Source organism: Chenopodium quinoa, unplaced genomic scaffold, assembly GCF_001683475.1.
Source record: "Chenopodium quinoa cultivar QQ74 unplaced genomic scaffold, ASM168347v1, whole genome shotgun sequence".
NCBI lineage: Eukaryota > Viridiplantae > Streptophyta > Magnoliopsida > Caryophyllales > Amaranthaceae > Chenopodium > Chenopodium quinoa.
Window position 1 is genome coordinate 1,118,007 of NW_018742879.1, and position 12,500 is coordinate 1,130,506.

The following is a 12,500-nucleotide window of genomic DNA, read 5'->3' on the forward strand; positions in this document are numbered from 1 at the left end:
AGATTGTCGAATTGCCTTCCATGATCAAAGACAAACACCTTCGGGATGCCGAAGCGAGTGATGATATTCTGCCAGATAAATTTCCTGACCGTTTGCTCCGTTATATTCGAAGCCGCTTCGACTTCAATCCACTTGCTGAAATAGTCTATGCCGACTATCAGCCACTTTTTCTGGTAAGGAGCTTTAGGAAAAGGTCCCAAAATATCCAATCCCCATTGAGCAAAGGGAAGAGGATTTAGGATTGGCTGAAGGTCTCGCGACGGCCGATGGATGACTGGTGCGAACTTTTGACATTTCTCACACTTTCTCACCAGCTCCTTGGCGTCAGTAATCATGGTTGGCCAATAGTACCCCGCCCTTAATGCTTTATGGGCTAGGGTCCTCCCCCTTATGTGGTTCCCGCAGATGCCGAGGTGAATTTCCCGAAGGATGTAATCTGCATCTGTTGGACCCACACACTTCAGCAGTGGGGCATAAAATGACTTTTTCAGGAGTTCCCCGTTTTAGACGATGAACCTTGAACTAATTCTTTTCAGCTTTGAAGCAAGGATTCTGTCGGGGATTTCTCCCTAGAGCTTGTAAGCAAGGATGGGGTCCATCCAGCTCGGCTCGCTTGTGACACAAAGAACCTCGGTTTTTGGGTCTATGCTTCTTTCTCAACGCACTTGCACATAGACAGATCGGTTCAGCTCAATGAGAGATGAACTTGCAAGTTTGGATAGTGCATCGACTTGAGCATTTTTACCCCTTGGGATCAGCTCAATTTCAAAAGTTCTCAGCTTCGTTATAATTACTTTGATCTTGGCGAGGTAAGAGATCATTGAGGGCTCTTTAGCCTCATATTCGCCTCGAATCTGATTCGCGACGAGCTGAGAGTCTGTTTTCAAACAGACGTGTTTGGCTTCCAGGGCTATGCACAATTCTAGGCCAACAATTGCCGCCTCGTATTCAGCTTCGTTGTTGGAAGCTTTGAATGAAAATTTGAGTGCATACTCGAAGGATTTGCCTTCGGGAGAGGTAATGAGTAATGACTACCCCTGCCCCGAACCATTCACGGTTGCTGAGCCATCCGTGAAAACGGTCCAAAGTTTCTTTTCCTTGTCGAGCGTCTCTTGATAGGAGCACTCGACTAGGAAATCCGCCAAGGCTTGGGCCTTGATGGATGCCCTCGGCTGGTAACTTATGCTGAACTCGGTGAGCTCGAAAGTCCACTTCGTCAGTCTGCCGGATTTTTTCACCTTGCCGAGGACTTTTTCCAACGGCTGATCAGTCAAGAACACTATCTGATGAGAGTCAAAGTAGGGCCTTAACTTCCGAACTGCTACCACCTCTGCGTATGCGACTTTTTCGAGCAAGGGGTAGCGTGTCTCGGCCTCCGTCAGAGTGTGGCTGATAAAGTAGATTGGTTGTTGGATTTTATCTTCTTCTCTCAGCAAAACCGCACTGATGGTGGCTGGACTAATCCCCACGTACAAGTACAAAGTCTCTCCTTCGGCTGGTCTTGCCAGTGTTGGGAGATGGGCTAAGTGCTCTCGGAGTTGCTGGAAAGCTACTTTCTGCTCTTCTTCCCATATGAGCTCTTTTGATTTCGGAAGTTTGAGCGCCTTGAAGAAGGGTAACCCTTTGTCCGAAGCCCTTGAGATGAACCTGGACAGGGCAGCCATTCTCCTAGTAAGACGTTGAACATCCCTTTTGTTTTCGGCTCGGGAAGATCAAGAGCTGCTTGAACTTTGGCAGGATTGGCATCAATCACCCTTTTGCTGACCATGAAGTCGAGGAATTTCCCTGACTTCACGCCGAAGACACACTTCTTCGGATTCAGCTTCATCTGATGCTTTCTCAGAGTGGCGAAAGTTTTGGCCAGGTCCGCAACATGGTCTTTAGCCTCTTTGCTTTTGACGATTGAATCATCAACATAGACCTCCATGTTACGGCCTTTTTGCTCGGAGAATACGTGATCCACCAATCTCTGATATGTCGCTCCGGCATTTTTCAGGCCGAAGGGCATCATCTTGTAATTATACACCCCGGCACTTGTAACGAATGCCGTTTTTGCTCTGTCATCGGGGTGCATGAAGATCTGATGGTACCCAGAAAATGCGTCCATGAAACTAAGCAGGGCATGGCCACTTGTCAAATCGACTAGCTGATCGATTCTCGGCAAGGGATAAAAGTCCTTCGAACAGGCCCTGTTTAGGTCCGTGAAGTCAACGCACATTCTCCAGGTGCCATTTGCCTTCTGAACCATCACAACATTCGCTAGCCATTCCGGATATTGGCAAGGTTCGATGAACCCCGCATTTAGAAGTTTCTTGACTTCAGCTGCGATGTCTTGGTTCTTTTGCGCGGAGTAATTCCGCTTCTTTTGCTTAATAGGCCGACATGTGGGGTCGACGTTAAGCTTGTGGGAGATGAGGTTTGGATCAATCCCGGGCATGTCTGCTGCCGAGAAAGCAAACACATCTCGGTTGTCCCGAAGGAGTTGTATTAGCTCAACTCGGAAGCTCGGATCGAGCCCTTATCCGATGTTAACACATTTTTCGGCATCTCCTTCGGTCTACGGTATTGACTCTGTCTGATCGTCCAGCTCCATTGCTTTAGCGCCAGATTCCTCGGTTTTAGGCCTGCTGTCAATATCGGCAGACCTTCCCGACTTTGGCTGCCCTTCAGCTAAACCTTTCGGCCCTGTCAAAGAGCTAGCTTTCCCGATCCCCAAAGATGATCTTTTGGCTGGGGATCATTGAGCCGAAGCACTTAAGCCCTTAGGCCTTTTAGTACCCCGATCTCTTTCTTTTTCTTTGTCTTCCTCATCATCCTTGTCGTTGCGGCGACTTTTAGATGGTTTGAGGAAATTGCATTCTCAGGCCTCTTTTTGGCTGCCCAAGATATTTTCGGAGCGGCCTTTGTCTGAAACGTAAATCATGGCTTGATGGTACGTCGAGACAACTCCTTGAACGTCATGGATGAGGGGTCTCCCCATAATCACGTTGTATACCGATTGGACGTTAACGACCAAGAATTCGACCATGATGCACCTTTTTGCTCGGTCTCGTCCAAGGCTAGCGGGAAGAAGAATTTTCCCGTCTGGATATGAAGAAGAGCCGTTGAACCCAGTTACCGGGTAGGGAACTAGGGTTAGGTGTCTGCTCTCCAACTTCAGCTGGTCGAATGTCTTTCGGAAAAGTATATTCGCCCCGCTGCCACCGTCCACGAGTGTTCGATAGACATTGTGGTTTGCGATTCCCGTCATGATTACCAACGGGTCATCATGGGGGTACACCACCCCCCTGCAGTCTTCGGCTGTGAACATCATGTTCGGCACCGGAGACTGTGGTTTCCGGAATTCAGCATGGTGTATTTGGTGGGTCAAACCCCTCAAATTGCGCTTGAGTGCATTCCGAGAGATCCCTCTAGAAATGGTGAGAATATCGAGGTTTCCCCCCTCATTCGGCTTATCCCTTTTCCGGAGGTAATCCAGATCTTGTCGAGAGTCTCTCTCGGCTTTTCTTTCTTTGCGGCGCTCCGCAACGTACTTTTTCAAGTACCCTCTTTGGACCAGTTCTTCAATCTGTTCCTTTAGCTAGAGGCAATCCTCGGTGCGATGCCCACTGGATTCGTGGAATTCGCACCATTGATCTTTGCCCTTCTTCTAATGCCATGAAGGAGGCGGATTCGGCTTCTTGAATCTTCCCTCTTCCTTGGTTGCACTAAATATTTTATTACGTGGTAAGGTAAGAGGGGTGTAAGATTCGAACCTCCTTGTGTAAGGGGCCTTGTCCTTCTTTGGCTCGGCTGCCGAGGGAGGTTATGAGGTTTTGACCTTCCCTTTCCGCGGCACCAGAACTTCGGCTGGCTGGCCTCTCGGCCTCACAGTCCTTGATTGAGATTGTGACTTAGCCTTGTTCCATTCCTCGGCTCAAATGAATTTATCCGAAGCGTCGAGGGCTTCTTCTAAGGTCTGCGGTGGATGCATGACCATGAAGTCCAAAAAATTTCCAGCTTGAAGACCGTTCCATAATGCAAATACGGTCAGGCCTTGATCCAAATTTATGATTCTGGACGACTCATTGCTGAAACGAGTCAGATAGTCTCGGAGACTTTCGTCTTCCGTTTGCTGTAGGCTCATCAGCTCTGCGGTTGTCTTCTCTCGGCGGTTGGCCATAGAAAATTTACTCTTGAATTTGTTGGAAAGATCATTCCAACCCGCTATGGAGTCTTCCTTGACTCCCTTGGTGATCCATGATTAGGCCACACCTTTGAGAGTCGTAGGAAAGTATTTACACCAAGGAGCTTCAGACCGGGGGTTAAGGTACATATGTCCCTCGTAAGAGGCAATATGATCCTTCGGATCCGAAGTACCATCATAAGTGATGTGTGCCGGGATTTTCACTGTCGGCACATGCTCCTCCAATATCCACCTCTGAAAAGGTGAACTGGTGGGAACCATCACAGCTTTCTCCTTATGCCTAGCCGAAGGAAACTCACTTCTCTCTCTTAGAGAGGTAGAAGTGGGGGGTGTCCCTTCGCGTGACGGCTCGGGGCGAGGGCCTTCGGGATAAGTGAGACGGCTATGAATGTCCTTCTCCCTTTCCCCTAGGCGCTCGTAAACGCTTCGGCGAGAGGCGTTGTGGCTGCTTGGGAAGTCTTTGGAGTTCCGGATTTGGGAATTTTCAAAGTGACCAGAGTCCCCTCTTTGTTCCCGTCCTGCCCTGGCCAAGTTTTCAGCCCTTCTGCTTCCACCTCCATTGGAGGACGGAATTCGTCCTTCCCCTTCCGGACCCAGTTTTTTCTTCCGGCTTTCTGGCTTCAGCGGGGGTGAAGGAGGAGTATCGTGCACGAATGGGAGGCGTCCACCCAAGGCTTTCATGAAATCCATGCAGACAGCAACTGCCCTCGCCACTTCTTCCGTAGAAGAGACAGTAGGAGGAGTTAACTTCGGATGGGAGAGAGAATGCATGCTCTGCGGAGGGCTCTCCTCATAAGCATCACTCTCTTTCGGCGAGTTTCCAGGCGAACCTGTCGGGAGGGAGATCCCTCGCGCAGATTCTCTCTCCTCGGAGAGTTAGAAGCAGTTCAGGCGATGGTGAGGGTGTCCTATTGGTCCTCACAGTGATTATGCCCACCTTTCTAGCTTTTTTGGAGCTTTTACCACTCTTAGTCATTTTCGCGATGGCTAAGGTAGGCTTGAGATTTTTGGCTTAGATTTTTGTAAGAGTCCCCACAGATGGCGCCAAATTGTTTCGGTTAGAAAACAATGGACCTTCAGCTGGCCCTTTCGGATGAGTGGAGACGAGGTCCAATTCGAGTGATGACCGAATTGAGAATTTCCTGCATAGCTAGACAAACGTAAACTATCCTCGGGGGGTTGTGCCGAGGAAGGCCCCTCCGATGCCGAAGTCAGTACGAATGTAAAATAGAGAGAGAATAGCTATGCAAGAGAGTTTGTTGCTTGAGGCTATAATTGTGAATGTGTAATGAATGAGATAAATTGAGCTTTTATACCGTGGTCAAAATGAATGGGGTGGGCTTGAGGAGTCAAATGGGCTGACCACTTGACTGGGCTTCGTTGACTGACCTAACATATGGGCCGAAGGGTTGAATCTTGCAATTTGGGCTTTGCTTATTTTCATATATGGACTGGGCCCAAATATAAGTTATTTGGACCCCAAACAGTCATATTATATGGTTATACCGGTATATCTTTGAAAGAGAACGGAAGTGGTCAAACATAATAACTTATACTACCTCCGATTCATATTATTTGCAACTTCTAGGTAAAATTTGTTTGTGAGTATAAGATGGAGAGAGAGAAATATGGATATATGCGATGAGGAGAAAGATAGAGAGAAATAACAACCTAAAAAGGAAAGAAAATATTTATTGCAAATAATGTGTAGCACCCATTTTTATTTTTTTTTTGCAAAAGTTGCAAATCATATGAAACAGGGGTAGTAATTGCTAGCATGTGGCGTGTTAAGTTCACATGCCATAGAAAAACAATATATTGTTTTCATATTTAAAATTTGGGAAATTCTCATTGGTAGCCATGTAAAATTGCACATTCTCAATGGTAACAAAATTATTTACAAAGTCTCTTAAATAGCATTACTAATCTAATTATTCTCTAATGTAGGATTATTTTACTAATTCTAACCTAATTAACCTATAATCACTAACCAGGGTTAATCTATTTCCTTCCAAAACAATAAACACGATTTCCTTCCCAAAATAATTAGGTTTTCTTATAAAACCCTTATTTCCTTAATTTTCATGAATTCTCATTCCTTCTTCCTCTATTATTCTCATTCCTTCCTCTTCTCTACAATATATCTTATAAATGTCTTCCACAATAACATCAACATCACCACTTTCAAATTGAAACAATTTCATCTTGCAACATTCAATAAAAAAAATCGAATACCCTAAACAACAAAACTACAAAGTTGGATTCAAACACTCACATTCATTAACACTCATAAACCCCATACAATTTAAACAACATAACATTCGAATAATTACTTGCAAAAGTCGAAATTTATCACATTAAAGCCCCAATTTTTCAACTACATTAATCAATTAAAAAAAAATAAGAGTGCAACCATAAACAACAATGCATAAATTTCGAAAAAATATAATTCAAATTTAGGCTAAAGAAAGGATGAAGTATCCGTCAATGCTTGAAATTTATCACCTTTGAGAGATTTTCCAAGAACACCGATGATGGATTTTCGATCAATTTAGCGCATAACCCAATTCAATGAAGAAGGACCTCAAACGTCTTCAATGAATAATCAGTAGGGGGGGTTGGGGGTTTGCATTAAATTAAAAAGGGGTAGTTTAGTAACTTACTCATTATTTAACCCTAGTTAGTGATTTTAGGCTAATTAAGTTAGAATTAGTAAAATAATGCTATGTTAGAGAACAACTAGATTACTAATGCTATTTAAGAGAATTTGCAAAAAGTTTTTTACCGTTGAGAATGTGCAATTTTACATGACTACCAATGAGAATTTCCTTTAAAATTTTCAATGCTTGATAAAACTCACACCCAAGCATAAAAAAGCGGGCATGAATTGAGGCTAGTCTTGTGTCAACTCTCAAGATATTGTATTCATTTGTCCCGTGTCACACAACTCTTGTATGTGCACGCATTCTCTATGCATGTGCTTAAGTATGTGGAGAGAAGGCAGTTGGGAGCAAGTGTGTGCATTGTGTGAGTATTTGTATATGTATGTGGGTTGTGAGCAAGTGTTTGTGTATTGTTTATACATACAATGTTAATCATTGTAGTTTTAAAGAACAAGGGAGCTGCAATTACAATATGATAAACTAAAGGAGGTTCACCAAAATCCCCAAAACTACACAACAATGAAGTGCCATATACAGCATATCATTAGAATCAAAGGATCTCTCATGATACAAGCTCAATGCTTGAACATCAAGTGTCCATTAGAAAGTGTAAACAACCAACGTCATCTTCCAAGGACAATGATTATGGAAAACGACATGCTCCAATGTCAAAATTAAAACAAAAGGGCAATGAGTAAACAGACCAATACCTAAACTAGCTCCATGTAGGACATTGGAGCATTGTCCCATCTCCTTGGTAGGATCCTCTGTATCCTCCATTTCTATCTCCATACCTTTCTGGCACTTCAGCAAACAAAGCACGAACAATCTACTTCTCATAATATATAAACCCAAGCGATTGCTGATTGCCTTCTTTAGCAAAGCGAGCCCTCTTTAGCCAAGTTAATCATTTTGTCTACATACATCCTCACAGCACTAGCTCTTGTAGTCTTAATATGTCCATACTTAAGAAGTTGAGTTTTAAGGCCTCGAAGAAGTGCACAACGCTGATCTGGGGGCCTGCTAATTTTAGGCACTTTTCTTCAATGTCTCGTGGCAAAGAATCGACCTTCTTTATCAATGATTCAAAAACAACTGTCAAAGCTTATGTTCTCTGACAAAGGAGACAGCTATAGTAAGCACAAACCTCAAGGTTGAAATTGGAAAACATAGCAACAAAAATGACATCTCATTCAAGCAATGGCCAGATTAAAGTTGAATACAACACACTATCATTTTACCAGATGAACCCTTTTTCCTTTTACAGCTCAAGAGCACAATATAAGGCTCTAGGCTCAAAGTCCATGATACACCATCAGCTTGGGCTATCACAGATATAAATAGTCACGATTCATCTGCCTAAAAGCCTCACATTAATATTATAGTAACAAAAAAATGAACCAGTCTCTTACTACAAATTTACAGTGATTGCATTGAACTTTGAAGAACTACATCCAGATTTCTGTATAAACTTTGCTAAAAGGGTGAACATATACAGATTATACACCCATTGGTCTGTAGTCCAATCCAATTCCTTTTTTTGGAACCAGCCTACTTAAAAACTAGCTACCATGAAGGAAGCATTCCAGATCATGGATTAAACACAAGTAAAAGGAAACAGTTTTACCCTTAATAGCAAGTTTCTGTCACTTTGGGGGTATAGATGATATTGCTCAGGCTGATCTGCTGAATATCTTGGGTATGGTTGCTGGCAGTAATCCTTTCAAGTATTTGGGGGTTCCTCTCTCCTAAAGAAAACTTACTGTTTCTTAGTGTAAACCTTTAGTGGAAAGGTTCACTTCCAGAATTGAATCTTGGGCTGCCAGAAATTTGTCTTATGCAGGAAGATTACAGCTTATTAAGAGTGTCTTGTTTGGAATTCAAACATATTGGGCACAGATATTTATTCTTCCTAAAAAGATATTCTTCTTAAAAAAATTCTCAAGGAAATGGAAGCTAAGCTTAGGTGCTTCCTTTGGACTGGAAAAGGTAATCCTTCTAGGAAAGCTCTTGTTGCCTAGAAGTTCTTTGCCTTCCTAAATTTTGTGGTGGTTGGAATATTACTTCCTTGGGTGACTGGAATCCTGCTGCTGTCACTAAGATCCTCTAGGATCTGTCTCATAAAGCTGATAGCCTTTGGGTGAAATGGATTCATACATACTATTTCAACAGGAGAGACATGTGGAGTTCTGCTATTCCTAGTAAGTGTTCCTGGGTTCTTAAGAGAATTCTGAAGTGCAGGAATATTGTTGATAATATTGGTGGCTGGGATAATATTGTTGATAACGGCAAAATGCAGTTTAGAAAACTTTACAAACTCTTGATTCCTTAAGCTCCTAAGACAGATTGGAGAAGGTTTATCTGCAATAATAGAGCATCACCCAAGAGCTTATTCATTAAATGGCTGGGTTGTTGGGATAGACTTGTAACTAAAGACAGATTAACTAGTTGGCATATTCCTTGTGATCCAGCTTGTTTCTTCTGTAATGCTGCAAATGAGAATGTTAATCATTTGTTATTTAGTTCTTGATTTACTTGGATATAAAAAGGCCTGTGGAGGGATTTCATTTTGAAAAACAGTTGGCTACCAAGATCTGCAGGAAGGGCATAGCTAAAAGCAGGTTGTATGCTATGTGTTTTGCTGAATCTATTCATGGTATATGGCTGCATAGGAACTCATTCATTTTCACTGGGAGCTGCAAGACTTCTGCACAAGTTTACAGAGATGTAATTTTTAATGTAGCTTGCAGATGTATTGATAGTGATAGGAAGCTATTACTTAGCTGGTTCTGGTTTTTATTGCTGTATTTTGGTTTTATTGCTCTTGTCTGTTCCTGGTGCTTTGTTTTAGCTCCTGAGTTCAGTTTTTGTCCCCTTGTCTACTGGTGAACCCTTCCTAGAAGGTGGCATCAGTAGATTTTAGTTCAGGGTAGGTTTGAGGCTCTTGGGTACAGGGAACCCTTCCTAGAAGGTGGCTCTGTCTCCCTTTTGCTTCTTGGTGTTGGGTGGCCTTTTGGGCTTTGTGGTGTTTGTAGGGTGTATGGTTGGCCTGTTTGGGTCATGTGGTGTATGTGTTGGTTCAACTTCTTTCTTTGTAAGTTGGATCTTTTTCCTTTTGGTAATAAAATTACTTATTTACCAAAAAAAAAAAGGTTTATGTCACATAGTCATAGGTAAAATTCTTTTGTTAGCTGAATTGAGATTATGTTATATATGAGTAGTACGTATTCAGACTATAGTTATACATAGGTTTTAAGACAAACGAGGACTACAGAACAATAAGAACGTACTGCCATGGAAACTTGTGATTCTTTTCAGTACCTACTGCAGTTTAATAACATCAGTAACCCTGTAACCTATTACACTAATTAGCTTCAATTCACTATGATTTAAAGAGAAATGACATACTCGGAAATAAGGCCAAAACATCAAATTGAAAGATTTCATCAACCCCCACCCCCACAAAATGGTTTAGAGATGACACCTAACCCAGAGGGGAATGCTGAGAGAAGAGGGCAAAGTGCACTGAGGCCACTATATTGTGGTAGAAGAGGCTTAGAACTGTGTAGTGACAGTCCCACTCGACATGTGTTTGAGGGTGAACTACAGGTAGCCGAAATAAGGAATTTGTTAAACATGGGGGCTGAAGGAACCAAAGGCAAGGCTGACTTAAGAGTAGCCATATTCCATGTTGTTGATGACGAACAAGCCATCTACCAGCAACATTATATATGGAATTATTAACATCCACCAAAATTAAGAAAAATGAACAGAGATAAATAACAATGCTACCACAATAAACACAGATATTAATCACAAAAAATTTTAATTCCAAGTTCCAACACTCAATCCACCAAATATGAATACAAATGCAGAAAAAAATAGAAAAGTCACACAATTACATGTACAGTCATTACAATTCTGCCGCTTATTACCATCCACCAAATGGGCTGTAAGAGATTGAATGAACAAAAGTACAATAAAATTTTCAGACACCCAATTTCCAATAATCATGCAAGTTCACATGTACACTATGCAATAATAGGCATACAATCTACCGACCCAAAAACAGAAATTAACCAATTTATTCAAATTTGGCATCAAAATTCTACTGTAGCAATAAACCCTCTTTTGGACAAAAACACAAAAGAAAACTTCACTTAAGCATTTCATCAAACAGATAACAGGCACACAAAAAAAGAACAATTCTTTTTGTAATGATTACAATGTAATTGCAAAATGGGCATAAAATTTTAATCAGCAACCATAATTATGTTCATGAACTCATGTAAATAGCGAATAAATTAGAAAATTTGAATGAATAAGTAGAATAAAGTAAATTTTACCAAGTAGAATGGTAAGAGATGAAGCCCGAATCAACTTGAATAAGGGAAGAGAGAGAAAACAATAGTATTACATACTTATGCACCATGCTGCACACAAATTAGGTACACCAGGTCCAAATAACAGCCCACAAACCATATCTGCCCAAATCGAACACCTAAATCAAACGACACACTCCCTCCTCCTTTTATTTCAATTGCCATATCATCAATACTAATATTTTAAAACAAGAATTTGGAAGGACATTTGTCCTCTTTCTATTTTTCCTATTTTAAAATTTTTTTATTTTTTATTTTTTTATTAGACAAAAAATTCAATCAAACATCTTTAATTCCATATATATTAATCAACAACTTTTTGGTGCAGCATGTCACACCGTGTGGTAGGGATTACCCGAGTTATTCAGTCAGGGGTTACTCGAGTTACTCGGTCAAAGGTTACTTGAGGGGTTCGAACAGGGGTTACTCAAGGGGTTCAATCGGTCAAGGGTTACTTGAGGGGTTACTCGGTCATGGGTTACTCGAGTTGCTCGTTTAAGGGTTACTCGAGTTACTCGGTTAGGGGTTACTGGGTCATGGGTTACTCGAGTTACTTGGTCAGGGGTTACTCGAGTTACTCGATCAGGGGTTATTTAAGGAGTTCGGTCAGGGGTTACTCGAGTAATTCGGTCAGGGGTTACTCGGTCAGGGGTTACTTAAGGGTTCAATCAGGGGTTACTCAGTCAGGGGTTACTCGAGGGGTTCGGTCATGGATTACTCGAGGGGTTACTCGGTCAGGGGTTTTTTGGTCAGGAGTATACTCAAGTAACCCCTGAACCCCGACAACTCGAGTAACCCCTGATCAAGAAACTCGAGTAACCCCAAAAACTAAAGTAACCCCTGACCGAGAAACTCGAGTAACCCCTGCCGCAAGGTACATCAAGCCGCATACAAAAAATTGTGTATATTAATCATGTCTTTTTGAAGTATAGTTACTATTCTTTTTTCATTTCAATCCTCTCCAACAAAAATAAACTAAAATTAATCATTTTTATTTTTTATCTCAAACGATTTAAAGCTCAATTCTTTAAAAAGAAAAATAACTTGCGTCTCTAGGTTACTGTAACTTTCAATATAAAAATTACGTTGAAAATTAGTTTATTTTCCCCTTCCCTCAATCTATAACTTTTATTGTAATTTATTTCAAGTAAATTAAATAATTGATGTCAATATGTACATAAAATTCAAGAAAAAATGGTGGTACATGTAAATTTTCTAAACTTTGTTTACAATTTATTTTAAACTTGAATATTTCAAATTTATTCCGAA

General features: G+C 41.6%; 1 pseudogene; it reads right to left on the minus strand.

Moving 5' to 3' along the window:
• Positions 1 to 7,307: 7,307 nt before the first annotated feature.
• LOC110726383 lies at positions 7,308 to 11,183 on the minus strand (annotated as a pseudogene).
• Between the last annotated feature and the right edge of the window lie 1,317 nt (positions 11,184 to 12,500).